The sequence below is a fragment of the Pseudophryne corroboree genome, chromosome 9 (assembly GCF_028390025.1).
Source record: "Pseudophryne corroboree isolate aPseCor3 chromosome 9, aPseCor3.hap2, whole genome shotgun sequence".
Lineage (NCBI taxonomy): Eukaryota > Metazoa > Chordata > Amphibia > Anura > Myobatrachidae > Pseudophryne > Pseudophryne corroboree.
Genome location: NC_086452.1, coordinates 181541860 through 181555966, shown reverse-complemented (window position 1 = coordinate 181555966; position 14107 = coordinate 181541860). Strand labels below are relative to the sequence as shown.

Below are 14107 nucleotides of genomic sequence, written 5' to 3'. Positions count from 1 at the left end.
TGTAAGAAAATGCATTTTTTTTTTCTCGTGGGATTCTGATAGGATAGCCTTAAATAAATATCGACGGAACATCTGGAAAAATCACTATATTTCTTCACAGCTAATTGGATACCCCCTAAGTGTTCAATGAGAAAAACACAAACCAAGAACAGAGGTTTATGGGGCTCAATAGTGAGACTGGAGTTGATGTGACAGAGGCAGAAATACTGGCCCTCATTCCGAGTTGTTCGCTCGCAAGCTGCTTTTAGCAGCTTTGCACACGCTAAGCCGCCGCCTACTGGGAGTGAATCTTAGCATCTTAAAATTGCGAACGAAAGATTCGCAATATTGCGATAAGACATCTCTGTGCAGTTTCTGAGTAACTCGAGACTTACTCGGCATCTGCGATCAGTTCAGTGCTTGTCGTTCCTGGTTTGACGTCACAAACACACCCAGCGTTCGCCCAGACACTCCTCCGTTTCTCCGGCCACTCCCGCGTTTTTCCCAGAAACTGTAGCGTTTTTTCACACACTCCCATAAAACGGTCAGTTTCCGCCCAGAAACACCCACTTCCTGTCAATCACATTACGATCACCAGAACGATGAAAAAGCCGTGAGTAAAATTCCTAACTGCATAGCAAATTTACTTGGCGCAGTCGCAGTGCGAACATTGCGCATGCGCACTAAGCGGAAAAACGCTGCGATGCAAAGAAATTTACAGAGCGAACAACTCGGAATGACCCCCACTGTATATTAAAGGAGCTATTCAATAGGTAAGAAGTGAACCAAGAAAATGCTGTGTAATGATGGTCAGTGGAGTGAAGGTTTTGCAGGAAAAGAGTGTGGTAAATCAAGATTTTGTACTGGCAAGGAGGTTGAGGGATTTTAACATTAACTGATATGAATGGATGTGTTTTTTACAAACATATCTTACATTTCAAAGTGTACAGGAAAAGAGCATTGAGCGTACTGAAGATATGTGAATAGTGTTAGAGGGTTTGGAAGTATGAAGTGGTTGGAAAGTATTTTGTTGGATCATGCATTTGCAGATTGGACCTGACTCAGGTTTGTAAGCAAAGCAAAAAGGCAGACAACCAGGCAAAACCATGCTGCATTGCAGGTGGAGCAGATGTAACATGTGCAGAGAGATTTAGATTTGGTGTCTTATATTGTTTCTGTGCAGGTTAAATACTGGCTGCTTTTGAATGTAACCCACAAATGTTAGACAGCTTTATTTTTACACTGCAATTTAGGTTTCAGTTGAACAAATCCCACTCAAACCTACATCTCTCTGCACATGTTTCATCTGCCCCACCTGCAATGCAGCATGGTTTTGGCCAGTTGTGTGATTTTTTGCTTTGCTTGCAAACCTGAATTAGGCTCATTGTGGTCATTGTGGGGATTAAACGAGGCCCAAGGTTGGAAGAGAAGTCACCAGCTGCAATGAGAAGGAGTAGGGCAAAACAGAGGACATTTGAGGATTATTTGTGGGATTGAGGTTTATTTCTGCTTATGTAGGACGGTGAATGTGATCGGTTCAGGAAACAAAACAGTTCATGGGTGAATTTTAAGTATAATTCCGCTGCACATTTTTCTCTTGTGAGAGCTGTCACAAACTTGAGTGATTTAGTGTAAGCAATAAAGTGCTGTTATAGGTCTGGATCATGGATTTCATTTTGTGTGGCCTAAAGTGCCTTTCGAAAAGGCCTCATTCAATCCTCCAGTGGTTTTCTTGCAATCAAGTGAAATGACGCATTGCTGTATTCCTTGGCATTGTATGCACTTATTCCCTAGAGGGACATCATTTTTTGTAGAAAAGCAAAAACGCTGGAGGTCTGCAATCCCACAGATCTGAGCAGTTCCCTCAGTTAGCACATATGCGTATCTGTGGCATGCAGGCTAATGCACGCTACTCAGTGCTTTCACAGGTGGCCTAAAACTTGACAATTTCAATATTACAAACGCTTGTGGAAAATAATGTATTTTTATCACTCTGCCATCATATCATTGGATACGATATTAGTGAAGTGCTTAATTCAGGATATCCTAGCCAATTCACCTTACTCCTAATCCACAGGACTGTGCGCTGCTTATGCTGCTTTCACATCGCAAAACCTGCTTTTGAAATGGTTCTTTAAACGGTTCTTAAAACGGGTCTGAGCAGTTAAACCCCCTTCACATCGCATGTTGTAATAAGTATATTACCATTTCATTACCGTTTTGGTACCTTTCACACTGAACCCGTTTCACCCATACAAAACAGTGGTTGTCATTTTAAATGTTTATTTCCTGCTTCTGCCTGGTGACATCACACATGGAGACAGCCTATCACCTTCTGGGGCTTGCAAATACCGTTTCAGACCCTTTCACACTGCACAATTAAACGGGTCTGAAACGGGTAAGACCCTGCTTTTTTACCGTTTCAAATACCGGTATTTTGTAAACGGTAAATTGAAGGTGACCCTTTCACATCGCAGCTCGAACCGTTTAGGAAGCCAGTAAAAACGGCAAATTACCGAGTACAAGCTGCGGTGTGAAAGGGGTATTAGTAACCTAGAACAACTCATTACATCAGTCTGTCTGCAAGTTACAGGAAGATTTTTGGTCACATTTATTAAAAGTTATGTATCAGTGTGTTTATTTTAGGACTACCGCTGTTTAATAAAACTAAGATAATTATAATTGTAACAGTCATATCATCAGATTTTTATAAGCAATTTTGAGCAGTTTAATAATTGTGTGATATTCACTTTTCATTACTAATAAAATTGATTGATGTATATTCTGAGAAATTAGACTCTGCCCTTTGAGGGTGGACAGGAAAGTACCTGTATGATATCATTCTTAGGGACATGTATATTATCAAAGTTTAGACCCGATAACTGTAATTTATCATCAACAATTATAGTGGCAATAAGTAATTATTATATATCGTAGTGATGTACCATTAAACACATCTAGGGACAGCGGCTTCAATAGGAGCCTGTACCTGCTATGTGTAGAAGTGACTTGTAATGCAATCACTTTGCTCTGGCATTTGGGTGCCAATTGCATCACTTCACATGTACAGTCAACAGAACGTGAGCGGCCATTGCTGGAGAGGCTACACTGACTAACATACAGTATCTACAGATAGCATTAGCTACCACGGTGAAGTTCTGCAATGCTTCACATTCTAGAGTTTGGTAAAGCTCATAAATAGCAGCCCCCATAGAAATATATGCAGGCTACCTATTGCCATTGAAAATGACACCCATCCCTAGATTTGCGCATATCACCCGAAAATGGATGTTTATTTGAGAACATCTTCAGTTCCTACTGTTAGCTATGTAAATTTGAAATATTATTATTTATTACCAGTTATTTACATATATTCCGCAGCGCTTTACAGAGAATATTTGGCCATTCACATGAGTCCCTGCCCCAGTGGAGCTTACACTCTAGATTCCCTATCACATGTACACACACATGCACTAGGGTTAAGTTTGTTGGGATCCAATCACCTACCAGTATATTTTTGGATTGTGGGAGGAAACCGGAGAACCTGGAGAAATCCACACAAGTACGGGGAGACTATACAAACTCCGCACAGTTAGGGCCATGGTGGGAATCGAACCCATGACCTCAGTGCTGTGAGGCAGTAATGCTAACCATTACACCATCCATACTGCCCCATTCCTCAACATAATTTCCATGAGACATATAATATTAACAAAATGCCATGAGATATGAGATTTCATAACATAAAATAACTATGCACCAAATATTTTGTTACACTACTAATTTCCGTAAACATCACAGGTCATTGGGGGTTTTAACGCAGCAGAGCGAACGGGTCCCTGCTGCGCATGTGCCAGTGTTGTAGTGCGCCGGCGCATGCCAGACGGCCGAAGGCCGTAGCAGGAATGCAATCGCCTCTGCCTGATTGACAGGCAGAGGCGATCGCTGGGCGGGAGGGGGCGGAACGGCGGCGTTTGGCCACCGTTTCGTGGGTTTGGCCTGGCCAACACAGGCGTGGGCGGACCGAACGGGGGGCGGGCCGCTGCTGCTGCGTGATGTCACACGCAGCCGCTGCAAGCCGGGAAGGGAGCGACGAGTAGCTCCCGGCCAGCACGCTAAACTTGCGCTGGCCGGGAGCTACTCGTGAAGTGCAAAGGCATCGCCGCTGTGCGATGCCTTTGCACTTCTGCAAGGGGGGGCGGCACTGACATGCGGGGCCGACTAGCCCTGTGCTGGGCGTCCCCCCGCATGTCTGGGAAGAAGATCGTAGCTGTGCTAAATTTAGCACAGCTACGATCAACTCGGAATGCCCCTTATTATTACTTGCTGGAGTGCCACAAATAGACAGACTAAACTGAAACAAAATGCAGAATGCAAAGTGGCATTATAAATTATAACATTCTAAATGAAATGCAGACATGTATTTTTAAAAAAAATCTGTGTAATATAAATTATCATCTAACATATTGCTTTTCTTCTTCAGTAGTGTCAAACTGGCTTTAGGAGCGCTAATGGGTTCCCATTAGCACGCAAGAGCTCGCATGCTGATTGTGTAACTGTTTGGCTCCTGCAATGGCTGATAACGGTAACAGAGTAACAGTTTATGGAACAAGTATACAATGCCAACCCTCTGAAATTGTATCATGGCATTAAAATTTACACCTAGATATGTGTCATTTATTTTATTTTTTCATAAGGGATTATTTTTTAGTTTATGTTTATTATGTGGCCAGCACTTTACATGTTCAGTATAAAAATGTCTATTATTTCATTGTTTCTGATACTATGAGACCTTTATCAAGGACACACATACTGAGGTGTCTAAAGCTGGGTACACACGGAGCAACGCTAATTCGTTCCGACATTGGAACGAATGCCCTTGAGCCCAGATTGAGTGTACACACTGGAAGGAATTTCATGAAGGATGGAACGATCATGTTCCGTCCTCCATTAGCATAAACAAGGTCGCTAGTGATATCGCTAAGTTTGATGTGCAGCACATTAAACCTATTGTCCATCACTAGTGACCCTGGGAGCGCAATCACCTGTACACATTGAACGATGTAGGCGAATTGTCATTACGAAATGGCAAATCGACCCAACATCGCTCCAGTGTGTACCCAGCTTTAGGTAGCAGATAGAAACATTGGACTGACAGACCATCTTTTGAAATGAAACGTGCAGAATGCTACATGTATTCATGGCAAGTGCCTTTCTTTCTTCCATATTAGCATGGGTCTATATATATATATATCTATGGGGGATGTAGTTATGTTTCACAATACCTCCCCCTACATCCCTCCCCTCACAATCCTAACGGTTGGCATGCAGGGACTATTCCTACTCATGAATGGGAATAGAACCCGGTTGCCACCGAGCCCGCAAGGGGCTTGCTGCACTCAATCCCCCACTCCCGCTGGCATTCCACCGGTCACGCATACCACACCCATCTGTATGTTGATCTGTATATTTGCTCTTGTGTCTCTAAAGGTGTGTACATACGGTGAGATCCTTGCTCACCCGATTTTGACTATGCGATTTCACTTTAACGCCCCCAGAGCACAGACAGCACAGATTGTACAGATTTTGACTGTCTGTGCTTGAGATTTTGTCTATGTACGATTTTGACTAAGTGCCAATTTTGACTATACTTTATACTAGATAGTACACTAGATAGTCAAGATTGACTTGCCTGCAAGGCCGGTGCTAGGGTGTTCGGCGCCCCCCTGCAAACTATAAATTTGCGCCCTCCTATACTTTACAAAGGGACAGTGTGCGCCTTTGGTGCACACCGAAAAATTAGTGTGGTCTTACACGGAAGGGGCATTGCCACACAATAGTACCCCCATTTCAAATGACACCACAGTAGTACAATCTTATTCACATAACACCATACGCAGTAGTGCTTCTTATACACAAAATCCCCCGTGTAGTAGTGCCACTTACACAAAATCCCCCCTGTAGTAGTGCCGTTTACACAAAATTCCCCCTTAGTAGTGCCGCTTACACAAAATCCCCCCTGTAGTAATGCTGCTTACACAAAATCCCCCCCTGTAGTAGTGCCGCTTACACAAAATCCCCCCTGTAGTAATGCCGCTTACACAAAATCCCCCCCCTGTAGTAGTGCCGCTTACACAAAATCCCACCCTGTAGCAATTCCGCTTACACAAAATCCCACCCCGTAGTGGTGCCGCTTACACAAAATCCCCCCCCCCCCTGTAGTAGTGCCGCTTACACAAAATCCCTCCTTTAGTAGTGTTGGTTACACAAAATGACCCCTTAGTAGTGCCGCTTACACAAAATCCCCCCTGTAGTGGTGCCGCTTAGACAAAATGCCCTCTTAATTGTACCGCTTACACAAAATCCCCCCTGCAGTAGTGCCACTTACACAAAATTCCGCTTGTGGTAGTGCTGCTTACACCCATTTTACCCAACCAGTCACACAGATACACACACATAGATACACATTGATACACACACACACACACACACACACACACACACACACACACAATTTCTCAAGCTCACTCACTCTCTATTCGTTTTCTTACCAAAAGGAAGTCTGGCTGGCCGGAGCTGTCCATCCTTCTGTTCCTCCTCATAATCAGCCTGGTCCCATGTAGCTCTGCCCCTCCGTTCCGTGTAGCTCTGCCCCCTTTTGGGTCTTCCTTCCTGGCCTGCACAGTGCACACTCTGGCTCTGTGCTGTCACACAGTCAGGGAGGGGGAGAGGACGCTTAAAGCTGCTGGCGCCGCTGCCTGTCACAGTGTGACAGGTGCAGCAGTCGGCAGCAGCAGGGGGAAAGGTGGCGCAGCAGCGGGCATGCAGAGCAGCTAGAGCGCCTCTCCTGCTTGGCGCCTACCTGCACTGCATCCCTTTGCTGAGCGTGTAGCACCGGGCCTGCTTGGCTGCAAAGTCTATCTAGCCTTACGATATTGACCCCACGGGAGCGTGCATCAGGATGGAATCTGTATCGCAAGCTGCCTAACACCTTGAAATATGCACTAACTTTTCATAAGCCTTTAGTTTGCTGTCTGACCCTTGCAGCCTCTTGCTGAGCCTCCTGCTGCATCTCTTGAACTATGCATGTCTCCTAGTGTTTTATCCATAACGGTGATCTTTAGTTTAGAAATGTATTGATATTCAGTCTGGTTGTATAAAGTTTGATGATTTTGTTCCCCCAGAACAAATAATTGTAATAAGAACGCCAATTAAACAAAGGTATTTTATTTTGTAGTATTGTAGTCTGTGTGACCTTTGTCATCAGACAGTCAACTTTTGCCCTAATTACCTTGTGTTAGCAAGGTGCTGTAAGAATGCCCCAGTTTTATTGCCCCCAAGGACAGAAAGGTTAAACGTTTTCATACCATTCACACACTAAATTCCCTTTTTTAATTCCTCCCCCTAGCACACTTGTACAAGATCTGAGACCAGTGGCTATTTTTATTTTAACATTCTCTTGATGGGGATAATGCTAAACATGTGTCCCTGCCATGCTTAGCCAACAAAAGTCTCTTATTGCAGCCCTGTAATTTAAACAAAGAAAACTCCAAAAGCACATACAGGATATAAGTGATGGGGGGGAGGGGGGAGGGGGGGGGGGGTACGAGGGGTGGAGAGAGAGAAATTCCAGTCTGATTCTGGGGGTGGATGCAAGGGACTAAGCTGTCTGCAAAATGTGGTTTTGGTAGAAACAAAAACTTTTTTATTATACTATGTACAATCACTGTGTTTTCTATTATTTAATTATTATTAAAGGTAATCGTGTTTCCTTTGTTTTAATTATAACAATGAAGCAAGTCATACCGACACAAGTCTTCTAACCACACATTACCCACAATCATTTCAGACTTTGCACTGTATAAATGTATTCTTGGCTATGATTAAGTAGAACAGATCAGGGTCATTCTGTATTTCGTTCTCTATATTTTTTTCAGGTTTTGATGAAATGCACAGATTTAGGCAGGTTTAGCTTCTATGGTGTTACGGACATACACAGGAAGTTTCTGTGACTCTTTCTAAATGGCTGAAGTCTTTCAGTGCCAGAATAATTCCGTTATATGTTTCTGGCACTCCATTTATTTGCTTTGTTTTGGCTAAGTGGTTTAAATTTAATTGAAACAATATTGCCTTTATACAAAGGGGTAGCCTGTAGTAACGCCAGGACAAAATAGGCTCCTTGTGAGACATGTACACCGGTTGTACTTGAATTGTTGGTGCAAGAGAAAATATAAGCTTGATTTTACCCTTATTCCTCATTAGAATAAATAGATGTGCCAACAAGCAGGTCACATAGTGTCACATTTATTACTACCATGGCAAATTCAAAGGGGAAAAACCTTAACCCTAATTTAAATATAAATTTTTCCTTGGACTTACTGAAATAATCTTCATTAAAATTAGAGATGTGCACCGGAAATTTTTCGGGTTATGTGTTTTGGTTTTGGATTCGGTTCCGCGGCCGTGTTTTGGATTCGGACGCGTCTTGGCAAAACCTCCCTGAAAATGTTTTGTCGGATTCGGGTGTGTTTTGGATTCGGGTGTTTTTTTTCCAAAACCCCTCAAAAACAGCTTAAATCATAGAATTTGGGGGTAATTTTGATCCCATAGTATTATTAACCTCAATAACCATAATTTCCACTCATTTCCAGTCTATTCTGAACACCTCACAATATTATTTTTAGTAATAAAATTTGCACCGAGGTAGCTGGATGACTAAGCTAAGCGACCCAAGAGGGCGGCACAAACACCTGGCCCATCTAGGAGTGGCACTGCAGTGTCAGACAGGATGGCACTTAAAAAAATTGGCCCCAAACAGCACATGATGCAAAGAAAAGAGAAAAAGAGGTGCACTGTGGTCGCTGGACGGCTAAGCTAAGCGACACAAACACCTCAATATCACAGGAATTATTTGTTCTAATCAATGGTATTATTGGTCCAAATCACTGGAAGAAAATGACAAAATCACAGGAATTATTTGTTCTAATCAATGGTATTATTGGTCCAAATCACTGGAAGAAAATGACAAAATCACAGGAATTATTCGTTCTAATCAATGGTATTATTGGTCCAAATCACTGGAAGAAAATGACAAAATCACAGGAATTATTCGTTCTAATCAATGGTATTATTGGTCCAAATCACTGGAAGAAAATGACAAAATCACTGGAATCATTTGGCAAGATCACTGTAATTAACAATTAATTATAAATCACTGATATTAATTGCTAAAATCTCGCTATCGTCTGCCTAGTGAAGTGGAATCTAGATGGGATTTTGTACCGGGGACACAATAACTTCATCAATTGTCTAAATCCCAATGCACTAATGGCGGAAAACGGGTGCGCGTCTAACAGCGCACTGATTATATTGAGAACTGATTATACTGATCAATCACTGATTATACTGAGCACTGATTTTACTGAGCACTGATGATACTACGGAGAACTGACACTGAGCAGCGAGAACAGCACTGGACTATTGTACTGTAGTATACTGGTCACCACAATGCTGCACTGTACTACTATATACTGCTCACAACAATGCAGCACAGATATGGATACTTGAAGTGACACGGAGCTGCAAGATACAGCAATGGCCTACTGTACTGTACAACTATATACTGTTGGTCACCAAAATGCTGCACTGTACTACTTTATATACTGCTCACAAAAATGCAGCACAGATATGGAATGGATACTTGCAGTGACACAGAGCTGCAAGATACAGCAATGGCCTACTGTACTGCACAACTATATACTGTTGGTCACCAAAATGCTGCACTGTACTACTTTATATACTGCTCACAAAAATGCAGCACAGATATGGAATGGATACTTGCAGTGACACAGAGCTGCAAGATACAGCAATGGCCTACTGTACTGTACAACTATATACTGTTGGTCACCAAAATGCTGCACTGTACTACTACATATACTGCTCACAAAAATGCAGCACCGATATGGAATGGATACTTGCAGTGACACAGAGCTGCAAGATACAGCAATGGCCTACTGTACTGTACAACTATATACTGTTGGTCACCAAAATGCAGCACACTGAGCACAGATATTTGCAGCACACTGAGCACAGATATGGAGCTTTTCAGGCAGAGAACGTAGCCACGTCCTCTCCGTTCAATCTCCAATTCACGAGTGAAAATGGCGGCGACGTGCGGCTCTTTATATAGAATACGAATCTCGCGAGAATCCGACAGCGGGATGATAACGTTCGGCCTTGTTCGGGTTAACCGAGCAAGGCGGGAAGATCCAAGGCTGCCTTGGAACCGTGTAAAATAGGTGAAGTTCAGGGGGTTCGGATCTCGATGAACCGAACCCGCTCATCTCTAATTAAAATAAGAGCCTATCTGTACTTTGGGTTTAGCTTTTTGTTTTTGGCATGTCAGCCATAATTCTCCCACATTACATGCACGGGACTAATTGCATATATGTGCCTGTTACGGGTTGTCGGCCCTTATTATATTCTTGTGGGTCAATTCAATTAGGGGTGAGAGGGGCGAAGGGCTGTTGCAGTTGTAATGGAAATACTAGCAATGGCACTTTATCTTGCAACCTTCTTGTCCCCATCTCACCCCAGGCTACCGTAGTGCCGCAAGTGAAGCACTTATTTATGGGGTGGGCTGCCATATCCCTAATTGAATCAACCCTTTAAGGGCCCCATACACTAGAATGATAATGCCCGATTTCAGCCCAATTCGGGCATTCGGGCAGATATATTGGGTGAAATCGGGCATTTTCGTTGTGCTTTACACCCGATCCAATCCGATGCGCGTTCCCGTGAGCATTGGATCGGATCACCCTAGATCCGACATATCACGAGTGCTACACTCGTGATATGTCGGATCCCGCAGGAATGGCTGGGATAGTAAAAGATACATTGTATGCAAAAGGACAGCATTCGATGTATCTTTTACTATCCTGCCGCACGGGAGGCTGCCGGGAGGTTGAAGGGAAATCCTAGACGACATGACGGACCGTCATGTCGTATAAGTGTATGGGGCCCTTTAGTCTGATAGTCATTATCATCATTACGGCTAGTCTGCAACTCCATTAACACACCCTCTTGCCACTTCATTTTAAGGGCACCTAACAACTGCTGCCTCTTTTTCCTAAGAAGATCAGTAAAGAAAATGATTTATGAACTTTATATTTCTTGCTATTTTATTAATGTTCCAAGTTTTACTTTATTTTCTCTTATCAATTGTTGTATACCTGTGGTAGTGGTCGTGCCGTGTTTTCCTGCGGTATTCCTCTTGCCACTTTACCTAAGTGAGAACACCATGTTACAGCCCAGCCACACACAGTCAGTCACAAGTGGATAAGCGACTGAAATGTTTACTATTCTGCATCACTGATGCTTGCATAACTTGGTTCTGGGGCATGAGCAGAGATGGCATACTGTATATTCAGTGGTATCCGGTCTATAGATCTACACTAAAAAGGTCTCCCATCAAGAGGTCGTCCACTAATGGTTGACATGCATTAGGTCACCAGGGTCAAAAGGTGGACATGGTCAAAAGGTCAACAAGTAAAAGGTAGACAGTTCAAAATGTCAACAGGTTCAAAAGGTCGACAGGTTCAAAAGGCAACATGACAATGGTGGACACACATTTGGTCGACGGGTGTTTTTTTTTCTTCCATTTTTTTAAACTTTTTCATATTTTACCATTTACATGGACTACGATTGGAAATAGTAACCTGTGCCGAGCGCAGCAGCAGTGGAGCGAGGTACACTAATTGGACTTTTTTTGTAGCAGAAAAGTGACAAAACGCCCCAATTTCTCTAACGTCCTAAGTGGATGCTGGGGACTCCGTCAGGACCATGGGGAATAGCGGCTCCGCAGGAGACAGGGCACAAAAATAAAGCTTTAGGATCAGGTGGTGTGTACTGGCTCCTCCCCCTATGACCCTCCTCCAAGCCTCAGTTAGGTTTTTGTGCCCGTCCGAGCAGGGTGCAATCTAGGTGGCTCTCCTAAAGAGCTGCTTAGAAAAAGTTTTTTAGGTTTTTTATTTTCAGTGAGTCCTGCTGGCAACAGGCTCACTGCATCGAGGGACTTAGGGGAGAGAATTTCAACTCACCTGCGTGCAGGATGGATTGGATTCTTAGGCTACTGGACACCATTAGCTCCAGAGGGAGTCGGAACACAGGTCTCACCCTGGGGTTCGTCCCGGAGCCGCGCCGCCGACCCCCCTTACAGATGCTGAAGATTGAAGGTCCGGAAACAGGCGGCAGAAGGCTCTTCAGTCTTCATGAAGGTAGCGCACAGCACTGCAGCTGTGCGCCATTGTTGTCACACACTTCACACCAGACGGTCACGGAGGGTGCAGGGCGCTGCTGGGGGCGCCCTGGGCAGCAATATATAATACCTTTTATGGCAAAAGAATACATCACATATAGCCATTAAGGCTATATGTATGTATTTAACCCATGCCAAATGTCTAAAACTCCGGGAGAAAAGCCCGCCGGAATAGGGGGCGGGGCTTATTCTCCTCAGCACACAGCGCCATTTTCCTGCTCAGCTCCGCTGTGAGGAAGGCTCCCAGGACTCTCCCCTGCACTGCACTACAGAAACAGGGTAAAACAGAGAGGGGGGGCATATTTTGGCGATATTTTTATATATTTAAGCGGCTATAAGGAACAACACTTATATAGGGTTGTTCCCATATATATTATAGCGCTTGGGTGTGTGCTGGCAAACTCTCCCTCTGTCTCCCCAAAGGGCTAGTGGGGTCCTGTCTTCGATAAGAGCATTCCCTGTGTGTCTGCTGTGTGTCGGTACGTGTGTGTCGAAATGTATGAGGACGATGTTGGCGTGGAGGCAGAGCAATTGCCGATAATGGTGATGTCACCCCCCAGGGAGTCGACACCGGAATGGATGGCTTTGTTTATGGAATTACGTGATAATGTCAGCACATTACAAAAATCAGTTGACGACATGAGACGGCCGGCAAACCAGTTAGTACCTGCCCAGGCGTCTCAGACACCGTCAGGGGCTGTAAAGCGCCCTTTACCTCAGTCGGTCGACACAGACCCAGACACAGACACTGAATCTAGTGTCGACGGTGATGAAACAAACGTATTTTCAAGTAGGGCCACACGTTATATGATCACGGCAATGAAGGAGGCTTTGCATATCTCTGATACTACAAGTACCACAAAAAGGGGTATTATGTGGGGGGTGAAAAAACTACCTGTAGTTTTTCCTGAATCAGAGGAATTAAATGATGTATGTGATGAAGCGTGGGTTAACCCAGATAGAAAAATGCTAATTTCAAAAAAGTTATTAGCATTATACCCTTTCCCGCCAGAGGTTAGGGCGCGCTGGGAAACACCCCCTAGGGTGGATAAGGCGCTCACACGCTTATCAAAACAAGTGGCGTTACCGTCTCCTGATACGGCCGCCCTCAAGGATCCAGCAGATAGGAGGCTGGAAACTACCTTAAAAAGTATATACACACATACTGGTGTTATACTGCGACCAGCCATCGCCTCAGCCTGGATGTGCAGTGCTGGGGTCGTCTGGTTGGATTCCCTGACTGAAAATATTGATACCCTGGATAGGGACAGTATTTTATTGACTATAGAGCAATTAAAGGATGCTTTCCTTTATATGCGAGATGCGCAGAGAGATATTTGCACTCTGGCATCGAGAGTAAATGCGATGTCCATATCTGCCAGAAGGAGTTTATGGACGCGACAGTGGTCAGGTGATGCGGATTCCAAACGACATATGGAAGTATTGCCGTATAAAGGGGAGGAATTATTTGGCGTCGGTCTATCGGATCTGGTGGCTACGGCAACTGCCGGAAAATCCACTTTTTTACCTCAGACCCCCTCCCAACAGAAAAAGACACCGTCTTTTCAGCCGCAGTCCTTTCGTTCCTATAAGAACAAGCGGACAAAAGGACAGTCATATCTGCCTCGGGGCAGAGGAAGGGGTAAGAGAGGGCAGCAAGCAGCCCCTGCCCAGGAACAGAAGCCCTCCCAGGGTTCTGCAAAGCCCTCAGCATGACGCTGGGGCCTTACAAGCGGACTCAGGAACGGTGGGGGGTCGACTCAAGAATTTCAGCGCACAGTGGGCTTGCTCACAGGTGGACCCCTGGATTCT

General features: G+C 44.3%; 1 protein-coding gene across 2 annotated transcripts in view; it reads left to right on the top strand.

Moving 5' to 3' along the window:
• DNM3 (dynamin 3) overlaps positions 1–14107 on the top strand; it is a 952228-nt gene that overhangs the window by 774544 nt on the left and 163577 nt on the right. The gene's annotated exons all lie outside the window — the stretch shown is intronic.